General features: G+C 37.1%; 2 protein-coding genes and 1 pseudogene across 6 annotated transcripts in view; 2 read left to right on the top strand and 1 right to left on the bottom strand.

Moving 5' to 3' along the window:
* Positions 1-25,738, top strand: part of LOC105147740 (kin of IRRE-like protein 1) — a 447,481-nt gene that overhangs the window by 269,204 nt on the left and 152,539 nt on the right. The window lies entirely within an intron of this gene.
* LOC105147689 (glucose dehydrogenase [FAD, quinone]) overlaps positions 1-25,738 on the bottom strand; it is a 202,905-nt gene that overhangs the window by 135,070 nt on the left and 42,097 nt on the right. The window contains exon 3 of the mRNA XM_087415493.1: positions 679-761. The gene's annotated coding sequence lies outside the window, so the exon portion shown is untranslated. The remainder of the gene's footprint in view (positions 1-678; positions 762-25,738) is intronic.
* On the top strand, positions 768-24,949 carry LOC147906754 (NPC intracellular cholesterol transporter 2 homolog a-like; annotated as a pseudogene). Its single transcript, XR_015548094.1, has 3 exons — positions 768-21,273; positions 24,049-24,353; positions 24,691-24,949. The product of XR_015548094.1 is annotated as an NPC intracellular cholesterol transporter 2 homolog a-like (transcript).

The raw sequence follows: 25,738 nt of genomic DNA, 5'->3' as shown, positions 1-25,738 counted from the left end.
AAATATTAATTGAACGCGCATCGATATCGTCGCTTGATATGGGTGTGAATAATCCCAATAGAATTATTACGAGTGAGGTTTCTTCAGCTGTATATTTAACGGATAATCATTTAATTACTTAAACAGATATTGCCGATGCAAACGAGATATTAATTGAATGTAGCGGGATTAATGGGATTAACGTCGCGCGCTTCGCGGCCAGAAGCGCATAAATTCCGCCCGCGATATCCGATGCCCCAATTTCTTTGAAAGTCTCCGAGAATATCACGGTAAAACTCGCGGGACCGAATAGACAGATAGAGACAACAGATAGAAGAACCACATTCGAAGTGGCCTTTTTTTCTCGGGAAAATCGCAAAGTGCCTTTAAAGCAAGGCGTATAATTCCTCTCGACGTACATTCATGGTAACTTCCGATTCTTTACCACCGGCCGCGGCGTGATGGCTCTTAATATTGGATTTTTGTGCCGTCTAGATGTGAACACTTGAGCGTGCTTTTCCTCACAGAGTAAGAGTGCGCGTGTCTGTCCTCGCGCACAACATACATACAAGCACATAGATTCACCTGCGTACACACACACACACACGCACAGCGAGGGATATCGCATACGCAAACACTAAAAGCCGCCCCCAATGTTCTCTATCGTCGCCGCTTTATTCAAACTGCTTGCTTACTCACCTTGCCGCGTTTGTGAGAGTATTATTCGCATAAATCCGTCGTTACCAGTCGGAAGCTGATAATCCGTGTAAACTTGACAGGTCCTATAACATCAACCGGTATATCCATTTTAAAGTACCGTAGATTTGTAGAGAAATGTAACTATATAATAATATGTATGTTTCTTTTACAAACAATATAATATATGAATATGATTACTTTAAGGGTAGGTAGGTAGGTAGGTATCCTAAAATTAGTAAGACTCAGTAAGATTCACAATTAGAAAAGTACTTGTTTGAAACATAATCTGTAAAACAATACTTTAGAATCCTCTCAACTCTTCGTAAGCACATATATTTTTACTTACTCCATAGGTACTCTTTTTTTGGTGCAATTCAAATTTTTTTATTATGTGCTAGGCTTTGAAAAAATCTAATAAAATTCAGGATTATTTTTCAACATCTTTGTTACATTATGCCAAATAATTATTTAATTAAATATATTACGACTTTTATTTAATAAAAATTGAAAAATTTGTGCCAAGAAATTTGAGAGTGAAATTTCGCCTGAGTAAAAAAAATCCAGTATGCTTACGAAGGCTTAAGGTCTATCAGGGAAGTGTGTGAAAACAAGTGTTAACATGAAAGTTTTCGTAACGTTTCACGAAAAGTGAGTTTATTTATCGGTCACCGTCGTTTCCGTTGAACTTCACCATCATCTTCGGCGAGTTAACCTGCGAAATCGAATTTTATATTTTACGGTACTTTCTCGAGAAAACTGTCTGGCTTCTTGTTTTCGTATCAGGGAACTGTTAGTATGCCACGATAGTTCAATCCGCTTTTCTCTCTCGCGCTGCTATTTATGAAAATGACTTGGACGAAAAAGCGCGACTTGTAGAAACCATCGTCTTCTTCATTTGATGAATCGTGTCTGCGCCGTATATTTAATTAATTATCTCGCGCTTTAATCTACCGCGGTGGCTATGTGAAAGTTTTATCTCACAATCAGCACCGTTATCGTGCGGTATATTCATTAGACTCATCTGTATTTACGGCGTCAAATACGCCGGACGGGTAGACTTGTTTGCAAAACGCTATAACACCGCTCCAATGATTTTAATATATTTATCCGTTAAACACGCGCCGATGTGCACGTTTTGTTTACAAGTGTGTCAGCGAATTTGCGGAAAATGCCGATACCATCGATTTCCAGCTGAAAACTCCTCGGGTCTAGTATTTAATTGGTATTAATAGGTCATTGGAATTCGTGCCGCGCTCGTCGTTCCCGAATTCGAGCCCATCCCTCGGGGTATCGCATTTCCTTCCGATTCCGATCAATCGATCGAGCCGAATCGAAGCGATCTACGCCCGGCGGCACGTCACGCGGAATTACACGGATGTCAGTTTCGGCAGAAAATCCCGAGACGCATCCGCCGATCTTGCATGAACAACGGGTAGTAACGAGGAACGCGCGCGTACGTGAGGGAGGGAAGGAAAAAAAAACGAGAGATTGGCGCAACGAAGGGAAAAGGACGGGGGTTGTGGCACGGATGAGCGAGTATCGAGCGATCGTTTCGACGGAGCACTGCACGTACCAACCCCGAAATCCCTGATTTACCGCTCGGGAGGACCGCTTGCTATTCCCTGGCCGCTCGCACTGCCCGCAGCCGCGGCGACGCTAATTCGTGTGCGTGCGGCACACGCGTGTGTATTAATACGAGAGGAACGTGCACATAGTATTATGCACTTATGTGCGCGCGACGCGCGATTTTTTTCCTCCTGTAGGCAGCAGAGAATAGACGCCCGCGGCTTGTGTGTGTCACTCGCATGGTGCCTTGCATATGGCAAGTGGTATACCCTCACGTTCGTGTTGTATCTAATTGTAAGCGAATTTGTCTCTTTCTCTATCCATCGCATTTAGCCACCGAATGTTTACACGTATTTGTACCCTATCTAACTATCTGTGCCATCCCTCTCTTCTTCCTGTGTATATACGCGTTTAATCGGATCTGGATAGTCACGCGCGTGAGAGGAGGAGCAAGTTGTGAGTGCGAAGGTAGAGAAACGTCTCTGTGGAAGTGGTTTCCGTATGTGTTATGCGCAGGTAATATCATTTACACTCAGCGAAATCTACAAATGGCGAGAGAGCTTCGGTTTATATCGCATTAATATCGCCCCGGATTAATCGGTTACTTTTTAGTTCTCCGAGTTTCCCGATCATCGCGCGGTAATTTCGTAAATGGCAATCTCGTTAAAACTTTGCGATAACGCGAGACTCGAGCGTCGACGCCGCGGGTTGGAAAAATTCGATGGCTCGTGGATTTTAAGTCGAGCGTCCTCACGAAGCGTTGTTAAAATATTGTTCATAGCGCGCCATTCGCGCTCAAATACAGGCGAATACAAAAGGTCACGTGAGAGTGCAATAAACATTTCTTTTTGTTCCTTCGCTCTGCCGTCACAAGGGCATAAATAAATAGCTAACGTTGAGACGCCACGTACCGTTGTGCACGCACGAGCGGCACGATCGCGATGCAACATAATATCTTCCTCAACAACATCTCCTTCTTCATATTTATTGCCAGAAGTGCGCGCGAAGAAAAATCCTCGCGCTCAGTTTTCATTTCCACCCTCCGTGCGCGGCACTGTACGCCCTGTTTGCCATGGACTCCTTAAATTTTGCAGAGCTTCCCGCGTGGCGTACTCGGCGAACGGGGCAGACGGACAGATCCGAGCTGCTTCCTCCTCTTTCACTCCCGGGTATCTCCACCCCCTCCCCCGTCCTTATCCTTCCTTCCCGACGGAAGGAAGGCGGATTCAAAGCCGAGGCGTTGTCACCGCTTTTCCACGGCGTAACGACCCATCCTTCTTCCCTCTTACGCCCTTCCGACACACACAGACGTGCACAGACACGCGTTGCACATACCTTCTCGTTCGTTCCCTCTTGACTCTCTCTCGCCTTCTCCCGCACTATTCCTCCTTCGCCTTTCTCTTCTCTGAAGATCAGCTCGAGTGGCTCGGCGTTTTGCGTGTTCCGGCAATTATTCCTCGGCAGTCGTTAATCTCCACCCCCGCCATCTCCACTCTACTGGCACCTACGACCCCTGTCGCGTAAATACGCACGCATTCCGGCAATCTCGTTGTCTCACGTGAAAGCACTCGAGGGGCGTTTTTTTTCCCTCGGCGACTTGTTCTGAGTAAAGTCGCATGCACATCGGTAAGCGATTAGCAATGAGCAATAAATTGTAAACGGCGAGACAGGAAAATTCATTTATCATTGTTGTGCTACGTGAAGTTTCTTTGAATTTTATTGATTAACAAAATAGAAAAACTTTGCTTTTTTAATGGAGTGATTACCTCACTAGTTAATTAAATTTTAATCAAACGGACGAGTGTTGGTACATAATTTTAAGAAAAGTTGCGAAATTTTGTACAATTAATTTAATTAATATTCTTGTAGACAAAAATATTATTTAATTTCCCTTCTTAACTTCTTGAACGGTGCTCGAATATTTATACTCGGTGCATCTAACAAATTCAGGATGCAGTTTGCACTTGTATTCGTGAATATGAAGCAGAAGAGGGAAATAACTGAGCGAGTAATGGATGTCTTCTGCGACTTCCGTCCCGTGATTACAAACTCCGGAGTCACCGGAATAAAGTGACCGTAAAATTCAACAGGATTTCATGTCCCCAAAAATTTAAGAGCCTACATTCCTATAATTTGAGATCTTAAGTCGGTATTTAAGTTCCACGTGCCGCGAGGCCACCCAGAACGCCCAACATTATTACCGAGCTTAAAGCTTGCGTGCCTTGTAATCTTGAGCAGTGGAAAGTATATAATATGGCAATTGCCAGCTCGTTTGAACGAACCCTTATGGCGGCACGAATCTTTCTTTTTTTCTTCTACTCAGCTCTTTGATCGTAAAATATCAGAGCAGGCTCAGATTGGACCGTAGCTTTCAGAGGATAACGTCGGCCATGTCTTGTGAGGCCTTAAAGTGCTCGTTGTCATCCTAAGAGGTGACTTTGCTCTCCTCTCTCCTCCCCATTAAATATTTGTATAACAGACGCTTTAATTTTATCTGATTACTGATTTTAACTCAATGCTACCAAGGGCCGATTCTTTTTCTTTCACTGTACCGATCACTTGTATTTGGCATTTCAATTTTATTTTCAATCTCACGTATAATTGAAATAAGATGGATATTTTATATACATTTTACTTTGGAGGAGGACATTTGCGATTTAATTTTTAAAATATTGAATCTAGAGAATTCTTATTGAATTGTTTATCCAATTTTACTTTTTATTAATAATGAAAAATACGTGATTGACAATTTGACGAACTTGATTTCGAAAGTAATTTTAAATTAAATACGAATTACATGTCATAAAATTTGCGGAGACTTGTGTAATATAATTTTCTGAAAATTAAACATTGGAATTTTCTTTGAAAAGTCGCAGACATATTCCAATGAAGAAGGAATTTAGGTCTCGATAATTATGAATTCGTAATCTTGTTAAAAAAGACAGACGACTATGCGCAATGGTTCTCTTCGTCCACCATTATAGTTTTATCAGTCGGCAAGAGACAACATGTGTCGCTGTGAGATACATTATTTCTCCGATTTCTCGTCTCTTTAAGGATCATCTTTCCGTTTTCCTGGATCTATCCATGACAGCTAAGAGGACCGATTCGATTTTGCCGTGACAGCGATCGTTTTTCGGACCCTACCCGTTTGGGATCCCGCTTTGCACGCGTAGCACGTAACTTCTCTTCCCTTCGACCGTCCTCGTCTTTCCCTCCCCGACCGTTCTGTACATTTTTCGTATCGCATTCGCGTTTCACGTATCGCACGGCCAACGAAATCTCGTGTCCTGTTTTAAATCTGGTTACAGTGATGTATTGTCCGTCTAGCAATGGCTCTTCTTGGAAAATGATTAAACGAAACAAGCCCGTAGCGCATGAAAAGCCATGCGATGCTTTAAAAGCTCATGCAACGGGAAAGCCCGCGTATCGATATTACAACGCAATATGTAACGCAACCGTAGGTTGTAGAGTGACGTGATTTATTTAAAAATTGGAACGCAAGTTCTAATCCCTTGTATCATTAGCTTGTTAAAAATTCTAGAACAATTATTTAACCAAACGATTTTAATAATCAATATTTCTCATTTAAATTCACTATTTCCAATTTTCTACGAGCCTTTAATTATTAAGCATTTAATAATTTTGGTATTAATTTGTGACCTATATAAACTAAAATCAATAGCAATTTAATTAAAATAATTATCTATATTATATTTATATATTTTAATGAATCAAACTCGAGGGCATGGCATTTTTACATTTAAGATTTCGATTTTTCGTTAATCAATTTTTTTTTCCAGTCAGAGAATGTTTAATTAAATAGTCAAATAAAGCGTTGAAAAACGTGAAGCTTACGTTTTTCATAATTTGTAGGTAGTCGTTAACGCCATCCGAGATACCGAATGGCTTCCCTTCTTGGATGCCTTCTTGAAAGCCTTCGGTATCAATAATTCGGTACTCGATAGTGCTCCTTTCAGAAACGCCGCCGTTCCTCGAGATTCCTCGAGAGCGCCGCTTTTCAGCCTGGAATCTTGAGCTCCACCACTCCGTGCCGCTTTAAGTCTCGCTCGCGTAAAAAGACGCGAACGTCGCGCATCGAGGATCCCTCTGATTACACGTGGAGATTCCTCCGGCTGTGAATAGCGTGCGCGTGGAAAGCGGGATCCACCGGATCCACCGGATTCTCAACGCACGCGGAAAAGAACGTTTCGCCGAATACGCGGCTCGAGTATTGCCGATCTCGCGTCGCCAAAATGAAACGATCGTAAAAGCGATCTGTGTATTTTGCACTTTTTTAAAAACAACTATCGTTATGTAGATGTCAGTTTTCAATGCTCGTTCGAATGTTGATTCAAAGTCTCGCGAGAAAAACAGTAGTCGCGCCGCGATTAATAATGTGGCAGAGTTTCGAGAATAACGGGACGGAATGGAGTTTGTTTGCAGGATTGTCACAAAATTATGAAAATTAGGGAATTGAAAACGATCAGTGTGAAATCAGGCAATTTTATAAAATTTTATGGAAAATTGAAATTTTTGGATTTAAAGAAGTTTAGGATATAACACTTAATATATAGTTTTTAAATACCAACTTAATAATTAAAGATGCAAGCAGTATCAACAATATTAGTATAATAGTAGTTTATATTACTATGTTAAATAAGTGGGATGCTCAAAACGCTCCAAACAAATTTTATTTTTATAGTTATTTTTTTCAATGGTATTTTTTAATAGTACAGAATTAAATTTTTACATTATTTATATTCTTATGAGATAGAGGAATATAAAAATAAATAACTTTAAGACTTCTGAATAATTCTTTTTATTTTCCTTTTTCAAAACAAAGAAAATATTTTTAAGATAAATAAAATGCGTAAAGCAACCACCTACCTACTTAAAGGTTAAATTGATTTCTCAACAAAGTATTTAACGGTTTCCAGAGTGAATGAAACAAAAATGTCAAAATATTGACATTTGAAAGACATTTTGAAAGTCAGGGAAAATCATGAAATTTTGTCCAGAAACAAAGAAAAGTTACGATATTTTTGGATGATAAGGAACTTGTGACTCTGGTTTATGCTATCGTGGCAGTAGAGTCAATGATTTCCCATTCAGTCCTTCCGACCAAAAGATCGATGTCTTTCGAGCTCGTGTAAGCGAGAGGAGCGGCCCTCGTAACTTTTGACATTCGAATTTACACCCCTCGGTTTAGACGCAAACCGTACACGGCGCCCGCCCGTGCGCATCATTCGAAACGAGAAAAAAAGACCAAGAAGCGTAACCCGCGCGAGGCCCGGAAAGATTAAATTTTACGGTCCGCGGAAGCGAAACGTAATCGCGCGAGTTCCGCACCGCGCTGGAAACGCACATACAGCGTCGTCCGTCATGGTGATTGTGGACATCGGGGGATGAGGACAAGGGGAAAGGGCAGCATCGTTTGTCGCGCGCGCTCGTACACACCCTTTAATTACAAATTAACGGCTTTAATCAGGAAACTTGCCAGCTCGAGCAGCCTCGTATTTTCGCGTCAACCAACGACGCGTCGTCCTCATCCTCCTCCGCTGCAACGGTATTATCATCGCCGACGCAGCATAGGTACGACGTATATATACGAGACCGCATCGTTCATCGCCACCTTATTGGCCGAACTTACCAACTAATTTTATTAAAACGCCACCGCCATCGCGTCGACAGCATATCCCCGGCACGTCCGCCCGTTCGTTCGCTCGATCTCGTAATTTCCGCGTAAAAAAAACCTCACCGGCGATCGCAGCAGATAATTAGATCTTTCTCAATATTTTTCTTGTAAATTGACGGCAGCTGACGGTTGCTTTACCGCAGGATACTCTGGAAAAATAAAACTCTCTTGCACGCGTTCGCGCATACAAACGAAAAGTTCAGGGCAAAGTGCATGTCGGCGCGAGTAGCCGTTCGATATCTGTTTAGTCTTCTGTTACTGTGTGTAACACACGCTCAGTGGGTACACGGAATAACGCGGTAAATTACGGTATTTGGGACGTTTATGGCGCGGCCGCGCGCTGCATGTTTTACCGGTAACGATCGGTCCGTCCTAAAATATTCCGCCGCGTATATTTTCACAGTATCTTTTTCAGACGCGCGCGCACGAGTCTCCAATGTAAATCATCTCGAGAGCAAAGGGACAAGGTAACGTCCTATTGAAAAGATTTAGACGTTCAAGCATCGATCGGGGATGCTTGTTACTGCGCGCCTTACATTCCTCTACGCGACGAAATTTATGAAAAACAAAATGACATACTGCAAATAATGGCATTACACGAAGCGCGCGAAAAGATCTCGTTTCATCCGAGAATGGAGGTCACCTGAGGTATTTTTATCCAATTAAAATCATTATTATTAGTAGGTATATATATTGTTATACAACATAATTGTATATTATTATTTTCTGATTTAACTAGCATTTGAGATCATGAAGATATTTTAATCACAATTTTCTGAAAAAAAGCAAGTAAAAGTCAATTATTATTAGGTGTTGGAATTAATTCGTAGCGTTTTACAAGTGATGGGAAGTACTTTCATTAATGTATTTTTTAATGCTCATGTGAAATAAATAACATTCTTTCATTAAAAAACGCTACGAATTAATTCCAACACCTAATAAATAAAATGGGCATATTAGTACTACATCACAATAGTATTTCTAGGAAATAAAAATTTTAATTACAACGCTTTTTATTGCGGGTTTTTAATGGAATTACATATTTAAAGATTCGTAAAGAATAGTTATTAGGAAAAAAATTCTCTTTGCGCTGACAAAGAACGGCGTTACGTGCGAGGCGGTCTGCTGTTGATTTCCTCGATTTATGCACAAAACACATTTCTCTAATAAAGAGCGAGTCATTAATGCTTTCTCTTTTTCTTTTTTCCGTCCTTTACGAATGCGAGAGATATTCTCGCGTGCATTTTTTCATCCGTTTCGCGTCTCGACCGTCATTTACCACTCGCTTAGTACGTCTCTCTCGTGAGCTCGTCCGGCAACGTATAAATCGCGGATGACTTTGATGTCGCGTTAACAGTTGCGTTGTATCTATTCTTTCTTCTGACGTACGCTCGTATATTTCCTCGCGAAAGCCATCTCAAATGTGTGCTTCCCCTCGGGGGGCACCTCCTCGAGTTTCTTTCATGACACACGGAGATTGCGTTCCATCAATTCACGCGTATTCGTAACGCGCTGCACCGGCGTTCTAAGCGCGTTATTAAGAACGACGCGACTGGCTGACTTATAGTCGTCCGTTACTACTTATTACTCAGCAATCCGCCGCGACGTAGATCGCACAGACTCATTAAGGAGATCCTAAAGTCGCCTGTTTTATTTTTCGCCGATCATTTTTCAAATAAATATTTTTCTAACTACTTTTATACCAAATTAAAAAATTCTTTTCTACACAATTAAAATATAAACTAAAATTTGTAAAATATCTAGATTGAGATTGCTAAGCAAAATTAGTAGTTAGAAAGATTAAATCTATAAATTCCAATTAATTTTATAGATAAAAAAACTAGTTTAATTCTTAATGTATGTTGTAATAAACTAATTTATTTTTAAAGATCCAATAAACATTGCTCGTGTTTTTTGACCTTTTTAATTATTAATTTTGCTTAGTAATCTCGCGCTAGATATTTTACATATTTCAGTTTATATTTTAATTGTGTTTTTAACTACTAATTTTGTTTATCAGTTTTTAACGTTGTAAATATTTGCTTCATATGAAAGTTTTGTACTTTGTACGTATATTTGGTTTGAATTAGGGATTACATGAATAATGTCGAATTCTTAAGATTAAGCTTAAATGCCTAATATGAAAGATATTAATTAGTTAGGAAATTTGTACGTATGTGAAAATTATTTACGAATTCTCATTATCCCTCATCTACTTATTAATATTCTTATAAAGATACTTATTCGCATCAAAAATTACTTGTCTATTTAATAAGTGATATTACTACTGATTTTGCTCATAATTGCGTTTCAAGACCGAACAAAAATTTTAGTACGCAAATTGCAGAATCAGATATGTATATAAATTCACACAGAAACACTTAAGCTTTGACCGAATATAGAAATTCTCTTATTTAATTAGATTTACTCTTATCGTTCAAATTTGTATTATATGTACGTATATGTGCATTTTTAGGATCCCTTTAAAGAATGTCGTTATTCTTCGCGGCTTTATGGAAGAAAAATCGAATGCTCCAGTCTTCCAACATGAATTTTATAACTCGCTGCCTAAATTTCCGACATGAAAAAAAAACTCGGATAATACGGTTCATTGACCGGCTGCTTAATAAATAATTTTTGCAAACGTTGCACGCGATCGCACATTTAGGATGACCATTAATCTTATCGGATCTCAGTCGTTAATGTTTTACGTTTGGTAAATATAGAAGGACGGAATCAAGTTTTTACGCCAGTATTGATAAATTATACTCAGTACTTTTAGAATGATTTAGTTGAAACTATCATTTTATGATACATTTATTATTATTAATATCATCAGTTTCTTTTTATAGCCGCAAAATATTTATAATTAAAATTAGAATTTGGAAAAAAGATATTAAATAGTGAAATCAACTACATCTGTTTGTATTGGCGATATGGCGAACCTTGTGAATGTATAATTTGGACGGTGAGCTTTTTCCTCGCTGTACACATCTCTATTCCGACAAAAAAAAAACAATTTAAAAAACGATGAAGGAATTTTTCCTGGAATGTAGTGATCGTATAATTGGAACGATAGATACAGAGTGCAGCTGTAAAAGAGTTTAGATGTTACTCGCGGGTCTCGCGTGTGTAACGCGGGTGAACGAATGAGGTTACAGACGCCAGTGATGCTCAACATTTTTAGTCTGTCGTTTTGGTTAACGTATCTAAAGATAATTGCAATATAGAATATTCTTGAAGTTGAACAACACAATTGTTTATATATTTTAATGAGTTCAGATTAATGTTAAGCTCAATGTCTAGAGATTTAAAAAATTTTACAAAATATAGATTCTTTGTAAAAATATTAAATATATTTTGTATTAATAAGAGGTAAAAATTTTGATAATTTCAACATGTTTTATTATTTGAAATTATAGTTACGTAGAAAATATAATTTTTTGTTTTTTTTTTAATAGTTATATTTTAATGTAAACATTATAGGTATTTACAAATATTTTCGATGTTTGTATATAGGAATATTATGCATGTTAAGAATGAAAACGGTAATATGTCACTTGGAAAAATTACTACAGAGTTGATGGAACAATTAGACTTACTGACACGAAAATGACAGTGAATCAACATGGGAACGTATCGCCGACGTTTGTAATTTGCGCAATGTTACCTTCGCTTGCCTGAGTGATCTTGAAGGCGCATTTGACAGGATTAGTTGATTGCGGCACTTGTAATTAACAGCACTTATCTAAACGAGTTCGGGGGCACCGCGAGCGAAAGGATTAAATTAGATTCGCGCAATCTATTACGTCCGGAAGAAACAATAGTTGCAACTACACGTTGCGCTATGCCAAGCGGTCATGCGCAACTACGCCGGTTAAAAAGGTCGACGTGAAAATCATCCCGCTACGAGACCGTGCTCTTGTTTCAGAAGCACTGAGCACACACGGACCGCAACACAGATTTAGATGCAACTGGGATTATACAGCAGTGACTCTCACTCGTTTCATTGAAATTCTGTGAGGACATTCTTTCTTTTAAAAAATATCAATATTTACGCAACATTACCGCTGAAAACTTTAATAGGTTTATGATAAGATTCAGGAAACTTCTACGAAAATATATTATGCTTCTACTTCTCAAAAGTGACACAACTCGAAAGTTAACTTTCCCAGAAAAAAAGAATATATTCTTAACGCGATTAAATATCATTTTTGTCATTTTGTCTCGTTTTACAACTTAAAAAAAAAATCTTAAAAAAACTTTAAAAATCATTCTTTAAGTTGTGACAATTTTGACAATTTTTTTGAAACCACTCTTTCTTAAGTTGTGACAGTTTCTTATTAATTAAATTAGTTCACTTTTAGTGAGATTGTTGATAGAGAATAATGATTAATATTGTATTTAACTCATTTATGGTAACAACCCGAAAATCACGTTTTTTTTAATTTATGCCATTTTTTAAGTGAAGGAGCGATATATTAAACGAATTTGGATTACTATCGTTTTTCATATGTTAACAATTTTTAGGATATTTATCAGTTTACCTTTGATGATTAAGGATAATATAGGATAACGTTTACTTCATGATAAATTTGAAAATCACATTTTCTTAATTATATTATTTTTGAAAGAAGATAACAATATAGGTCAGTTTTGCTGAGTGGCTGCTGTAAATCGTAACTTACAATCGTCGATTTACGTTAAAATTATCTAATATTATATCGCGCGCAAGCGGAAAGGAGGAAATCATTTTCATGAAAGGATGTACAGAATCGCGACTACAATGGCGAAGATGGAGTTGATCCAAATATTGGAACTTTGCCGCAACGAGCACGATTAAAATCATCATCGCGACGTGCGTCTCGTATATACGACTCGAGCGCTTTGTCTCCGTGTTCATAGCACGGTCGCTCTCGACTCGAACAAGCGGCAACCTCGTCGACCTTCCTTTAATAATTCAACAGCACTGCCTTCTGGCCGCGAATCCCGTTCGTAAGGGTGCGATAGGGGTAGAACGACGATATACCTCAAGTGCTACGAGTGCCTTGAAAATTTCTTGTCGCGAGGGTGTCGAACCTCGGCGACACGTACCCTACATCGTCAGTGAGAATATACGACGTTGTCGATGGGACGGATAAAACGGATCTAAAAGAAATGAACGAACCCAAACTTTATCAACGCCATCACAACGCGATAGGGTAAACTCAATCGAAAAATCAATTTACCGTGAAAAATACGAACGAAAGATAACAGTGCCTAACCCAAATCCGTTTAATATATTGCTCTTTTACTATAAAAGTGATACAATTCAAGAAACGTGATTTTATTGTCACGAATAAGTTAAGTGCACATATATTACAAACATTGCTCTATCAATCATAAAAAAATGAATTAACTTAATAAAAAAGTTTGTCACAACTCAAAAAGGATTTTTTTTTTTAAATCGTTAAAACAAAAATGACAAAAGCAATATTTGATCATATTAAGAGAATATATTCTTTTTGCCAATATTAATTGATTAGTCAATAATTTTCTATCAAGTTGAAAAATAGTTTTTCCCCTTTTCTAGAAAATTCGTTTTTTTAAATAGTGTCATCGTTGAAATAATTAAATAAAGGAGCAATATATTAAGAAATAGATAGCTGTAACTCTTATGGTCCTAATTGTTTTTCTTTTGTTTTTAATCTGTTCGACTTTTTTATGCAAGGAAATATCATTATATTACCGAATTAATATTAAATATCTTTTCTGTTAATATATCTCCAGCTGGTTTCATTGAAGGTTTAGAGAACATGTAATCATCGAATATTAGATCAATAAATGCAATTTACGTCTATTTCGAATCAAATGGAAATTTGATGTGTGTAATATCATGTAATCAATCTTGCAATGCGTTCTAAAGATTATACAGGTCGAAAACAGCACGATTATTAAATCGCGGTCGTCAAATTCGAATTTCGCAGATAATTAGGGCACACGAATCTGTTGAAAATAAATACCGACGAAAAGTATTATATCAAATAGGCATTTTGATGCGATACGGAATAAACATGACTTAACGTATGTAATTACGTGAACAGAATAAATGAATGGATTCAATACTTTGCTTTTAAAGAGTTATATTTTTTTTTAACCTCTTCCGCAGGAAAGCACCATCGATATTCGCCGATTGGCCAGACGTAACCATTTTTCCAAAATTAATTTGCAGCGCGCGATACGTAACCAGTCAAAAGCGCAGCAGTTATTTGTACGCTAAAGTGGCTAATTATGCTGGGATGAATTTTGGAGCGTCAACGTGGACGTGCATAAAATACCGTGGTATTTGATATGAAAATCGATTACGCAGACTGCACTTTATCGCAACGTTCCGATGACGAGCGAATGTGTTTGATCTCCGGCATTCGTTCCATGTTTAGCCTGCGGTATCTGTATTTAATTGCCAGTGCATTGCACGCCTCGTTATTTCCATCACGCGAATCGGCAATATTTAAATAAGCTCAACACAAATGTGCTTTCAATCCTGACAATTAATCGATTCGGTCGCTTCGTATTCCATAATCACGGATGTTGCGTTTGTCCACGCGAGTGACTTGAGAAGTCGGCTGTGGCAGGCCGGCAAAATTCCCGTCATTATTCTCTCGATCCGGCTAAATTAATTAAGGGAGACAGAGATATTTTTTCGGTTGACAACGTCATCGTCGAATTGCGGGACAGTACGCGCGTCACGTGTTTTTCAAACTTCAAATGCACTCGAAAACTTTTACACGCGCACAGACCAACTTGGTACCTCATAATTCGACGTGTAATGCTAGAAACCTCAGCCCCGTGCGCGCAAAAAGTTACAAATTCGCGGAGACAGTCGGGGAATCGTAAGTGGAAACTGGATGAAACGGGGTCGTATAAAATTGTACGAGCCATGGTATTTTCTCGATTATCGCCGGAAGTTGAACTCGCCAAGATCGAAGTCGACGGGGATAAGAATGGCCGTACGATGAAACGGAAATATCTGCGCGCTAATCTGTGTGCGCGAGGTTGAAATTATAGCCCACCGCTGAGGGGCGGGATCTCGTCAAATAGAAGACAAACTCGAGCCGAGTATATGGCTGCCGAGTATAATTTACTTTCAAATCCAATTATACAGTAGCGAAGGATCTTTAGTCTCTCTCTCTCTCTCTCTCTCTCTCTCTCTCTCTCTCTCTCTCTATTCATCTACCTCTCTCCTGTTCCACTTTGAAATAAAGTACGTCTTCCGATTCTGAGGAGGTAGGGGAGATCATCCAATCCTTCCGCTCAGTTTTAATGGTTCATTACAACGCTTGTGCTCCTCCAGCTGGCCGCAAGTGCTCCGGGCTTATTAGAAGTCCCGGCTGGCCGTTTCATATATACAGGGCGATACAGGAGATATGAAAATTAAAAAAAATGCAGATATACGCCAGTTGGGGACGTTGCATACGCGCTGGATGCGCCTAATTGAAACCGGCGTTTTAATACGAGCGAGCGCCGCTCGATGAGAGGGAATCTTTTCTCGCATAGAGAGACGAGTACAGTCGCTGAGCAGAGAACGCGTGGAAATAAAAAGACCTCTCGTCCGGGACGTCGCGTCGAGAGAAAACAGTCATGCCAGACATACACAATAACGAGAAGTAAATTGAGAGGATTACCGACGTAGGACACGCCGCGGTAAGCTTTAAACTGTCCGTTGCGACGAGCCAACTCACTCGCAAGTTGCTGGCGGGCTGAAAACGCGTCAGAAGCTCTCACGGGTCAGTCACATATGCCTGACACGTTTCACCAGGAGTCTCATGTACGCGGATATAAATGGCGACGAAACGACCGGAACCCGCGAGCGTTTTAATCTACCGGCCAGCAGAGCTATTACTCGCCACCCGGTGGAAGTCGTTTCGAGACGACGTATATGCATGTAAAGGTATATATGCGGGCACCTGGCTTCCTCCGCGATTCTACCGTCCCAGGAACAATAGAAATTAGAGCTCTACCTATCTCCATGAATCATGGCTCTTTAAATTTCCATTCGGAGGCGAGGGACAGGGAGGGGAAGGGTATTATTTCTGCCCGACGCGAAATTACGCGTTGAATTTTTCCCATCGGACTCACCCCCGGCCCATCGCAAACGTTCGCGGCCAATCCTGCTTTTTCCTCTCCAAACTTGCCGCGCGCGCAAGCTTCAGTATTTTACGTCGTACACAGATTGGTAAAAAATGTATTACCATCGAGAGATCACGTAACGTGCATATATTTTCTACGACTCGGCTAAAGAAAGGCCGAGCGATCACGTTTATAAAAAGCTGCGAGAAAACGGTGGAGATGGAAGGGGCAGCACGTCGCCGTAGGATACATGGGGTCATGAACTCTTCCGGCGGATTTATCGCTTTATTTAAAGGCCACTACAAGCTAACGAGACGGTTGACATATCCACTTTTCCACCGCGGGTACAATTTAGTGGCACGTTACACGCCAGCGCGCCGCCCCTTCTATGAGTTATCATCCTTTGAAAGCCCCCGCGCATCTTCCGAAGCATTAATCTTGCTTGGAATCCCTTGCACCTTGGGCACCACCTGGTACATGATAACGTGGAATGAAGCTTCCCCTATTCGTAGACAGAAAGTAATTTGTTTCGGTTAACAACACTATTTGTAGCTTTGTTCGTGGCGGGATCGAAACAACTTCCATCGGCGATATCTCACGTGGAATACCGGCTGTTGGCTGGGTATTAAGAGCGAGATTGAGAAACCTTGGAAGGCGGAGAGATTACGCGGCGCGAAATAATGCTCTAAGTAATTATTACAGTCGGAAAATGTCAGGACGTTGCACGCTAATGAAGATAATACTCGCGCTGTAAATCGTGCCCGCATTAAAATGCACTCTCTCCCGCCCCTCTTTTCTCTCTCTCTCTCTCTCTCTCTCTCTCTCTCTCTCTCTCTCTCTCTCTCTCTCTCTTTCTCTCAGACAAGAAAAGGTGAGATTGGTGGTTGTAAGGAGGAAAACAGGCGCTTCTCTCCTGCAGCAAAAAGGATTATCCACCGTGAAACTATTTACTGATTTAAACGTCGCATAAATCTTCCCTTCTAGTTCAACGGAGATTTTACTTAAAGGCCAAGGAGAGCCAGGCGCCTACCCTCTTCTGACTAAATTCATCGCTTTATTTAAAGCCCTATACGAACGTAACCGGGCGGGACGCGTATCGCGTTTTACGTTCCGCGGGAAATATTTACTGTCTTCACGCACGCCAGTGTGTTCTCCACGTTGCCTTATCGCAACGTCCCCGTACACGAGGAGAGAAAGGGTTGCCACGGAGGGCTTTACCGAATCAAGTATTTACGAGGCCGATACCCGATGCTATCGAACATAATTTGATGCAACCGCAAGCTGAAGCGACGAAACGATGATCATTTTCATGCAATGCCTTCGCAAACAAAAGGTCTGTTTTTTATTTCTACATTAGACTGCACTAGAAACTCTCTTTCGCTTTCACCAAATGTCAAACCTATCTCACTTTAAGTTCCAAAAGTGTATATTCTTTCAATTATATAAAATAGATTTTATATTACCTAAAAATTCCTTCATTGAAATCTCTACGCTAGAATTTCTCATTCTTTTTCTGACTTTTTTATTTTCTTTGGATAGCCACGCTATCCAGAAATATCTGGAGGCAACGGCAATGGTGTCAAGAGTAAACATTAATTTCGTCGAAATTATACGTACGACCTACCACTAAAATATCGTTCCTTTCCTGTCACGCGATGTCCAGACGTACGGCGAATTCTCTTTGTAATTGTCGAGTAATCTGGCGCACAGTAAAGCAGCCAGCCCTAAAAATTCCCGCAATACGATCTTCTTGTAACAGGATCGCCATATTGGGATTGTAAGTCACGCGAAGAGTATCCGCTTTGAACACTTAACGCCAGACTTTGTCGGCGGCCATAGACGTCGTAATCGTCGAGTCTCCTTCGCGTTCCTTTACGAGCTCGTACGTAATAAAAAAAAAAGGAACGTGTCCGCGTCATTTTGAAGACTCTCTTCCCGCCCGCAAGTACTGACGAAAAGTGTTCGTCTATAAAGCTGCATTTTCTGCCGGCTCTCTAAACCTTACTTCATACCCGGCTATTACGAGGAACGAAACACCGACGGACAATGACCCAGAAATATTTTTAGACGTCCTATAAAAGCGAGCATCGATATACGATGTCTACCTTTGACGTATCTAGGAGATAAAAGGTACGAAAGCCGAGAGATGATAAACGGGATTTCCGGGATCCATCGTGCAAACGGTGCAAATTTTTAGAATGCGATTTTCCTGTTTCTTTTTTTTTCCGACTAACGATGGTAAGATAGCGTTCGAATTGAAGTTTCTGAAGAAAATTTCTCCAGCTATTAGTTTCACGTGCATCACGGACGGTTCTCAAAGTTGTTATTTAGCGCAAAGTGCAGCCTTGTTTATTTTATTATTTACGCGATTCGCGGCCATTAGCGATATTGCAGACCGAACGGATCTTTCCACCATCGCGCGTAATCTCGACCGCAGACCGTGACGCATCATGTAATTTAACGGCGTACCACTCCGCAGTTTTCTTGCAAAAAAAAATAATAAAAGAGGAGAGAGATAAGAAAAAGAGAGAAAGAGAGAGAAAACGAAAGCAGCGTCCTGTCTGTTTTATCTCTGTCGCAGGTGGCCGTCCATCTCCTGAGGGATGGCCACCTTAAAGTAGTCGATTAAAAACACGCGTGCAACTCGCGGATCAGGTCGCAGGGGCCAATTTCTCACTGGTTATAAAGCCGGACTCATAAACGTCCCCGATAAAAGCGAGCCATATATTTCTTCGCGTATACACCGCAGATGCATCCGCTACCACAATAAATAATCGTATTGTTTTAGAATCGCACGCGCATCTTTCCGATTGTCTGACGTCATTCGGTTTTTACTACTCGCCATTTAACAGTTTCTCGCGTATCTTTCCGCAGTATCTGTTAAGTTATTTATATCTCACCTCAAATGCAGGTTTGTATAAGATGGTCTCGTTTGAAGCGCCGCAAGAATAGAATATCTCGAAGTAGTCTAATTGAATAAAATGGCAAATAAAAAAGTAAGACTATTTATAAAAGAAAATGTATCTCTCTGCAGCAGTTCTGTTATTTCCGATTAAATATAGAAAATAATCTCTATGGTTCCTTATCTTTCTGGTACTGTCGTCTTCATTTTTTCATGAACTTTCATGTAAATAAAATTCAATCTGATTTTAACTCTTTTCCGCAATGTGTCAAGATTGTTTCTTTCTTTTTCTATTACAATTCTCCTACTACAAGATTTTGCATATGCTTGAACTATAAATCACAACAATACTAAATCGCGTGCGACATTCTCTAAGCGAACTAAATCGCAAGGAACACGCTTTCTGCTTCTATTAGGATTTCCGCAGGAAATATCGCGGAGTCATTTGTTTTTTAGCTTGCGGTCGCAGCGGTTTCCGCGAGCGGTTCAACTGGATACTCCAGAGAGCACGATCGTTCCCGATTAAAAACGAACGCTGGGATCTCCTTATCGGATGACCGGTCAAAAGGGTGAATGCTCGGCAATGCTACGAAAGGAAACTTAAGGAGCACGATTTCGTTCGTTCCAGTTTCCGGCTTTCACATGTTTTCCCACAAGTCTTTCTCTCTCTCTCTCTCTCTCTTTCCTTCTCTCTTCCTCCATCTTTCTTTTCCGCCCTTTATTTTGTTCCTTACATCAGCGTTCACGTCCATGGGAAAACTCTTTGAACGAACGCGTGCCGCGTCACGTTTTCGTCGGACGTAGGTGAAGAAGTCCCCTTTATACTCGGACCATGTCGAAAGAGACCGGGAGAGTGAGGACGAAGAAAGAGCGCGCCGGGTGTGTAGCTGGTAAATGTCACGCGACTGTAATTTATTTATGGACCCCGAAGGGGTGATGGATGCGACGTTGTGCGGACGGCGCAGCTAGATAGGTCGAATCAATCGATGCCGCGGGACGGCTTGGCGATGATACTCCTGTGATACTTTTCGGATATCCACGAGAAATTACGAGATCGCATAGCGGAAACACGATACGTCAGAGTATCACGGTTAAGAAGAAATCGAGACGTGAAATGAAACGATAAAGTTAGACAACAGTACGTTACCATATAAAAAGAGCTTTAGTTTTTAATAAATCACGTTTAAAATACGAATCATTTCTGTAACATAATAATTCATTGCTTTTCCTATAATTTTGTAAGTTGATTTATTTATTCATGTAGTATTTAATAAATTGGAGAAATCGACATGAATGATACATTCTTTCCTTCGATCGCACGAGTTAAATGACGGACACTTTATATTCGTATTTTTGTATTATTGTTATGCAATTATTTTTTAAGTCGTAGATAATTGACCAATCATAGTCGATTATTCTTCGTTGGATCACTTTAGTTTTCATATTTTTATTATTTTTGTATGAAAAAAGGAGAACATATACGCGATTCATTGGTTACACATTTTGTTAAGATGCCTCAAATGCTACCTTTTTTTGATGCAGTATATGATTTATATTTTTTTTTAATGGTCACCAATGTTCCCTCTTTCGAATGTGACCACATTTTCAATTTTGACTTCAGCAAGAAATTAAAAACATTCTCAAAGCCTCAGGGGGCCCAAATTGGGTCAGGTTACCTTATAACTAGTTTTAATAGATTCCTTATTAATAATAAGCTGACTCACTTACAATTAATCTATTTGCCATGGGACTTATGTGTGAGATTATGTTATTTCCATTGTGTTTTCATTTGTTTTATCAATTCTTTCGATTATTAAGTCTTTGATTACAATTATATATTTACAAGAACCTGCGCAAAGAGTCTTTGAAAACATATATTTTTTAAAAATCAATATGCAAACTTTGATACTTTATTTTCTTATGTTCTTCTTTAATGAGGATACCTGATGAACTCACGCGATATTCGATGTACGACGATATGATATCCAATAAGATATTTCTAATTAGCAACATTTTTGTCTCCAGGAAACAAATTCTATATCGAACGTCGTACATTGAATGTCGTGCGTTGTATGAATCATACATAAGCAGGAGTTTCACATACAGCGCAACGATATAGGTACCTGTGACCGCATTCGAGTTACAGTCATCAGTCGAGAGTCGGAATTGAGTCTGATCAGACCCATAGCACTCTGACGAAGTTTCTTGAACAGAAAAGTAGAAACACTCATCGCACGATATGCTGAGGAAAACGATTCTCGTTTTTGCGGCTCTCATTGTGCTTGCCAGTGCCACGATATAGTTAATCAATGCGATTCTGGTAAGTTAATTATTGAATAAAAACATATAAATATTATTTTTAAAAAATACATTAAAAGAGCTTTTAGTTTTTAATAAATCACGTTTAAAATGCGAACCATTTCTGCAACATAATAATTCATTGCTTTTCTTATAATTTTGTAAGTTGACTTATTTATTCACATAGCACCGTTACGTAAATATACAGACGAGTTGACAAATGAAAATTTGCTTGATTATAACTAAATAACTAAATGATCAACAATAAAATTATTATTTCAAACATGCGTAAGAATTTTCAGATAAAGCGTTATATAAAAAGTTTGCAGAGATAATTATTAAATTGACTTTTAATGTATTGAGAGCTATAATCATCTTTTTGATGTCACTGGAAAAGTTACAGATCTAAGATACTTATTTTAAAGTTAAAACTGCTTCTCTTTATGTGAGAAGATTTGTTGATATTATTAAGTACCTTCATGAAACTTTCTCGACGTTGCATTGCGTCAAAATTTTATTATATAGAATATTCTAAAACATTTGGTCAAAGTTTATCGATTTATTTTTCTATTTGCATTCTTAAAAATGTTATAACTCTATAAGTATGTGTGAACGTTTTTATTCTAAGTTTTTAAGAAAAACAAATAATTCTTTATTTTTAAAACTTAATCGAAAATTAAACATAATTTAGCTTTAGGATAATTAATGTATTTGAAGAAAATTCTTACGAACATAAAGATAAAAGTAGAAAAAAAAATAAAAAAATCCGATCATAGTTCGTTGTCAAGGCAAACTAAAATATATAATATCTTGTTTTTACTTGATAAGTGTATTTTTAGATTTCGCTAATTCATATCCAAGTAATAAACGTATTTATATAATATCTTTATTTATTTAAATGTTTTTCCAATGTTTAACTCATAATTAATATGTAATTTGTAATGAAATAAATTTTACATATGCTTGCATAATTTTTCCATAAAATATATTGACAAAATTTTATACTTTACATATTTTAGAATATTCTGTAAATGAGAGACTTGCGATATATTTTTGATATTTAAAATTTTTTTGTGATATATTGTATATTATATAATATTGGATTAATTTCTTCTTGTTATTTTTTTAAGAATCGTACATAATATTTATCAATAGGAATGTATTATTCGTAATCATGGCAAATTGCTGAAGTAGAATTTTGTTCTTAAAAAATCAGGCAGATTATTTTTAAGATTATCATACGAGTGAAATATTGAATGATTATGTCGAAGATTGTTTCTCATGCTCGTAGCAAAAATTATAATTAGTGTTCTCACAACTTTATCGTCAAATAATAATGCTTAATGACTCCTAATTATTAGAGATATGTGAACGAATATAGTTTTATTAATACTATATACCTATATAATTGCTTATAAGAAATATAATTGACACATGATGAAAGCGAAATACTATTTATATACGTTAATTTACAATCGACTTGTTTCGCTGTTAGAATTTCAATGTTAATTTAGAATTTTTTTTTTTTAGAAATTTTACATCGATTAAAATAAAAAATAAATATTGTGATTCGTATAAGTACATAAAGTCTTCATTGTACGTTCGAAGCACAGCGAACAAAATCAGCAGGAAAGACTATATTATACAGATCGACCTTTAAAATTGTAGTTAAAACCAGTTAAAACTGGAATTTCTTTAAAAAGATATTGTACTACTGATATCACTAAATGCGACGGTTATGCGTACTGATAATACGTTTATTTCGTTTATTTTCAATGCGAACGTACATACTAAAAAGTAAAATATACTTTTATCGAATCATATTTTTAGTTTAAACATTTCTTTCTTCGATTTACTACATGCTTAAATGGATTGTTACAAAATGTAAATAACTGTATATGATTTAAAAAAGTACGCTAGAAAGTACAAAAGAATCATTTTTATAAAAAATGCATAAGAAAAATTGATTAATATTAATAATAATGGAAACAGCTCCATATGTTGTCAAGGTCATGATCCTATTGGAGCTGCTTCCGTTATTATTAATATTTACTGAAAAATTAAAATCATACTGTCATGTTTGCGTGAGTACAAATTACATTCGTCTTATTGTACTAGGACTTCTTGCTGACCGACTGTCTTAGCTATTTTAGCAATAACCTTCAAGATCATTACGAATCAATCATAATGAAAAGCAGAAAGCATGTGTCATCTTTTAATCTGAATAAACTTATATTTTTTTTCTTACGACATTGAAAATTTATTATTAGTGTCGATTTATTGATTGACGTAATTTTCTGTTTTTTATGAAATGACATTAATCAAGTACTCTAATAAAAATTACTACCAATATCTGATAAATTAAAAAAAATTTTTAATAATTAATCAGTCATTACCTATTAGAATAGACATTGTCCAATAATTATACGATACATTCATCTTCATATATTCTACTATATAATTTCTCTTATTTTACATTCTCATATACTGTAATGGACTCGCTGAAGATCAAATATTTCAAAGCAATCAACTTTATAAAAACCGCATAATTTTTTGTTCTCATTCATCTTCTATTTTTTTTTACTCTAATGTGTATAGGCATATTCTTTGAATGAAGAGCGTGCAATGTATTACTTTAATGTTAATTTAAATAGCTTTTTATGAATAAAATAATTATGTGGATTGATTAATGTGTGTTCATGATTTATGGAATCAAATAATTTGAAATCGAGCTGTGTGAAGACACAACAGGCACAAATTATATCCACATTGTTCAAATTATGATTTACGATTTTAGGCACCCCGTTCGAAGATCAAAATCAGATCACGATATCCAACTGCGACGAGCCTGTATGTCTGTTAAAAGAGGGAACGATTGTCACTATAGAAATAAAATTCGTGCCTAACAGAGATATTCAGACTTTGATGAATAACGTGGTAGCGTTTGTTTTGAATGTACCTCTATCGTTTATAGGAATTGATGAAACAAATGCCTGTAATAATATTTACAACGCTAATGGTAGCAAGGTCGATTGTCCTTTGAAAAAAGACGAACAATATGTATACAAAAATAGTTTCTCTGTTTTGTCAATGTATCCCAAGGTAATTTTACAAATTTGAAAATTTGTAAAATTTGAAAAGAAGACGCATAATTGCATATATTTATCAATAATTAAATATATATGTATAATAAACATAATATAAAACGTTTAAGATTGAATTGGAATTTAATCAATTAGAAAAAAACCAACATCGAGTTAGATAACTTTGTTGTAATTTGTCAAATATATTCCAATCCAATCTCAATATCTAATCTGATATCGATTTAAGAATAACTTAACAATGATAATATATATTTTCTTTTTAATTATGCGCAATTTGTTTCCTTCGTAACTTGATTTGAATCTGCTATAAAAATTTGTTATAATTTTACTTACAGATTTCACTAATCGTACATTATGCATTACGAGAAGGAAATGACAAAGTTATTTGCTTCGAAATACCAGCGAAAATTACGAAATAAAATGCTTTGTTTTATTGATTTCGGCATATTATAATTAAAAGTCTAGTACATGTAGTCAATGTAACTCTGAGTTTATGTAATTGATTAATATTATGTAATATTGTATTGGAAAATTATTTTAAATTATTAAAAATACATTTTTTAAAATAAAATAATTTTCTATTTTTAACCAAAATAGTGTTTTACTTATTTTATCTATTTTCTCACATTAAATTTTAATAATATTTTTATCAGAGATAAAATTGCATGAATTAACGCAGACATTTTTATAGACAAACTATCAATGAGAAAATTTATTAAACTAATTATTAGCAACATTAAATTTTTAAATATCTTTATGATTGACAATTGTTAAATATTTGAAGTTCTTTGTGAGGAAGCGACTAATAACTTAGACTATTATACAATATGAGTAACTTCTACCAATGATTAAATAATAATAAATATTATAAGTATTATATTATTATGAGTATAAATACTTTTACGATGAGCAGTAATAAAAGTAATGGATATTTTAATTGAGAATAATCAACGAACTTTGATTTGACTGATCATCGATAATATCGTAATAACGAGCATACTTCACATAAGCATAGAGAGTAACAGTTAATCCAAGTTAATCATATTTTCAAATTGCGCGAACTATAAACAGAAAATACATTTCGTTGAAAAATACGAGCATGAAAATAAGAGCATCTAGTTGAAATAAAAAATTTTTAGTGTAAAAACTTGGCGCCGTTAGACCAAGCCAAGTTTGCGGTGCTAGGTTTTTTAATATTAAAATTTTTTTATTTCAACTAGATGCTCTTATTTTCATGTATTTTTGTTAAAAGAGGTTTAAAAGAGGTTTTATATATATATATATATATTTATATATATATATATTTATATATATATATAATAGTGTTTCAACGAAATGTATTTTCTATTTATAATTGGCGCAATTTAAAATTTCACATTTTTT

This window comes from Acromyrmex echinatior, chromosome 18 (genome assembly GCF_024713525.1).
Source record: "Acromyrmex echinatior isolate Ae372 chromosome 18, ASM2471352v2, whole genome shotgun sequence".
NCBI classification, from domain to species: domain Eukaryota; kingdom Metazoa; phylum Arthropoda; class Insecta; order Hymenoptera; family Formicidae; genus Acromyrmex; species Acromyrmex echinatior.
The sequence above is the reverse complement of the archived record's forward strand: the minus strand, read 5'-3'. Positions and strand labels throughout refer to the sequence as shown.